Raw genomic sequence first — 3226 nt, forward strand, 5'->3', positions numbered from 1 at the left:
AGTCACATGATGATCCTCGTCAGGTGTCCCTTCCCTCTGAATGCACTCTGTCCTCAGTCAGTTCTGCAGCTCTCATGAGCTGCTTTCAGGATCAAACGCCCCTTTGCTTTCAGCGCCAGCCACCCTCTGGCAAACAGGGTGTCTGGGGACATATGGATTTATATCTCCTCCTCCTATTGCTGCAATCTGAGTGTCTGTCCACGCTCAGGTCACAGCTATAGGACTACAGAGGATATATAAATCCTCAATCAACACAGTCCTGTCAACAGAGTGGCCATCTTACAGAAGACCACAGTGCTCCCTCTGCTTTCTGCCTCTAGGAGTTCCTTTAACAATTGTTAATATATGAACAATGACGTTTTATAGGACCTCTCTGAGGGGTCTGTTCAATGGAGCTGGAGATGAGAAACAGCGAGTCTGTGTGGTTATTTCCTTGCTTAAGGGGGATGCGCAGTCATGGGCTTTTTCTCTGCCGACCGGATCGCTGTCTCTCCAGTCGGTAGATTAATTTTTAGAAGCTTTGGGTCTTATCTATGATGTTCCGGATCGGACCTCTCTAGCCGAAACCAAGCTGCGCGGCCTTCGTCAGGGTGTTCGTTCCACTGAGATTTATCGCTCTGAGTTTAGGAGGTGGGCTACAGATACAGAGTGGAACGATCCTGCCCTCCGTAGCCAGTTTTGTCAAGGGTTATCGGAGAGGCTAAGGGACGCTTTGGCCTTCCATGAAACTCCTATGTCTCTGGTTATACGCATTGATAGACGCCTGAGAGAGAAATCTAGGGGCCCCCACTCTCAGGACGTACTATCACATGATGTATAGTCCTCCTCTGACACTTTGGGTGAAGCTACTCCTGGGTTTATGTCTGGGGACGAACCCATGCAATTAGGGGGAGCTACTCCTGGATCCGCTCTTAAGCATACTGGTAATAGGAAGGGGGTGTTTTTTTTTTTTCTTTTCTGCGGACAGAAGGGACATTTGATCAGAGTATGTCCATACATTCAGCGGCAAAAAGAAAAAAAAGGGACATTTAATTCCCATCTGACTCTTGGAGAGGTGAGAGGAGAGTCATATAAAATGTGCATTTGTCTTTGACTGGTAGTACCCGATTCCTCCTGACTGCTGAGGTGGCGCTAGAGTTAAAAACTGTGGGGATTGAGGTGTTTATCGACAGTGGTCATGCTCAGCTTGTCTGTATGCACGGGTTGTCGCCAAGTGCATTAGAAAAAAACTTTTGCATTTTTGGACCTAAAAGACTGGCCATGAGAGAGTATATTGCAGAGAGTTTGGCTAATGGACACCTTCCAAGTCTCCAGTGGCAGCAGGGTGCTTTTTTGTTTAAAAAAAAAAAAAAAAAAAAAAAAGGACTGAGGTCTTCGGCCATCTCTGGATTTCCATGAACTCAATCTGATTACTCGTCCAATGCCCTTGCTCCAGACAATATATTGGGAGAACTAAGGCTACTTTCACACTAGCGTTCGGGCGGATCCGTTCTGAACGGATCCGCCCATAATAATGCAGACGGAGGCTCCGTTCAGAACGGATCCGTCTGCATTATATTAGCAAAAAAAAGCTAAGTGTGAAAATAGCCTGGGACGGATCCGTCCAGACTTTCAATGTAAAGTCAATGGGGGACGGATCCGCTTGAAGATTGAGCCACATTGTGGCATCTTCAAACGGATCCGTCCCCATTGACTTACATTGTAAGTCTGGACGGATCCGCACGGCCAGGCGGACACCCGAACGCTGCAAGCAGCGTTCAGCTGTCCGCCTGTCCGTGCGGAGGCGAGCGGAGCGGAGGCTGAACGCCGCCAGACTGATGCAGTCTGAGCGGATCCGCCTCCATTCAGACTGCATCAGGGCTGGACGGCTGCGTTCGGGTCCGCTCGTGAGCTCCTTCAAACGGAGCTCACGAACGGAAACCCGAACGCTAGTGTGAAAGCAGCCTAAAAGGACTTTGAAGGTGAGGATTTCTGAACATGTGTCCAATATAAAAAAAAGGATACTTGAAACACTCGCTTTCGAAGCACTTTAAAGAGGCACCTAACCAAGACCCTGTGGGATTGATATTTATGGCCTTGGAGAAGATAGAGACACACTGGAGAGGGGGGAAACATGTAGAGAAAATGTCTAGGGCAGAATCCCAACGCATATATGATTTTGGAAGTCTACTACCGGCAGGCTTGAACGCTGAACTTGAAATTTTTGGCTTCCTCTAGATTATGGTGGGTGTGCCCCCCCATCTAATGGGGGATCAGATGTCTGGCCATTTATTGGCACTCTGATTCCCCCTTGGAGGCGGGCCCACCCTCCTATTCCTACGATAGAATTAGAGTACAAATCAGCGAAAATATAGATTGAATTACGCCATGATTTCTGTCCCTTTTGCCGTAGGGTACTTCGTCTCCATGTATAATCAATTATTTGCAGTAACTTTTATCAATTTATATCCTTGTCTTTTTTAGAATTTTTTAAACATTATATATTTATATTGTTGTATGATAACCTTTTATAACTTTCATCGCAGATGTATTTATGAGAATGTGGATCTAAAACTGTATATGGGCATTACACCTAGGCCCACTTATATTTATACTTTTGGAATAAATATATAGTAATCTGTATATGTCTATATACTCATATACAGACGTGGACAAAATTGTTGGTACCCTTTGGTCAATGAAAGAAAAAGTCACAATGGTCACAGAAATAACTTTAATCTGACAAAAGTAATAATAAATTAAAATTCTATAAATGTTAACCAATGAAAGTCAGACATTGTTTTTCAACCATGCTTCAACAGAATTATGTAAAAAAATAAACTCATGAAACAGGCATGGACAAAAATGATGGTACCCCTAGAAAACACAGAACATAATGTGACCAAAGGGACATGTTAATTCAAGGTGTGTCCACTAATTAGCATCACAGGTGTCTACAACCTTGTAATCAGCCATTGGGCCTATATATATGGCTCCAGGTAATCACTGTGTTGTTTGGTGATATGGTGTGTACCACACTCGACATGGACCAGAGGAAGCAAAGGAAAGAGCTGTCTCAAGAGATCAGAAAGAAAATTATAGACAAGCATGTTAAAGGTAAAGGCTATAAGACCATCTCCAAGCAACTAGATGTTCCTGTGAGTACAGTTGCACATATTATTCATAAGTTTAAGATCCATGGGACTGTAGCCAACCTCCCTGGACGTGGCCGCAGGAGGAAAATTGA

The sequence above is a fragment of the Bufo gargarizans genome, chromosome 3, assembly GCF_014858855.1.
Source record: "Bufo gargarizans isolate SCDJY-AF-19 chromosome 3, ASM1485885v1, whole genome shotgun sequence".
In the NCBI taxonomy this organism is placed as follows: Eukaryota; Metazoa; Chordata; class Amphibia; order Anura; family Bufonidae; genus Bufo; species Bufo gargarizans.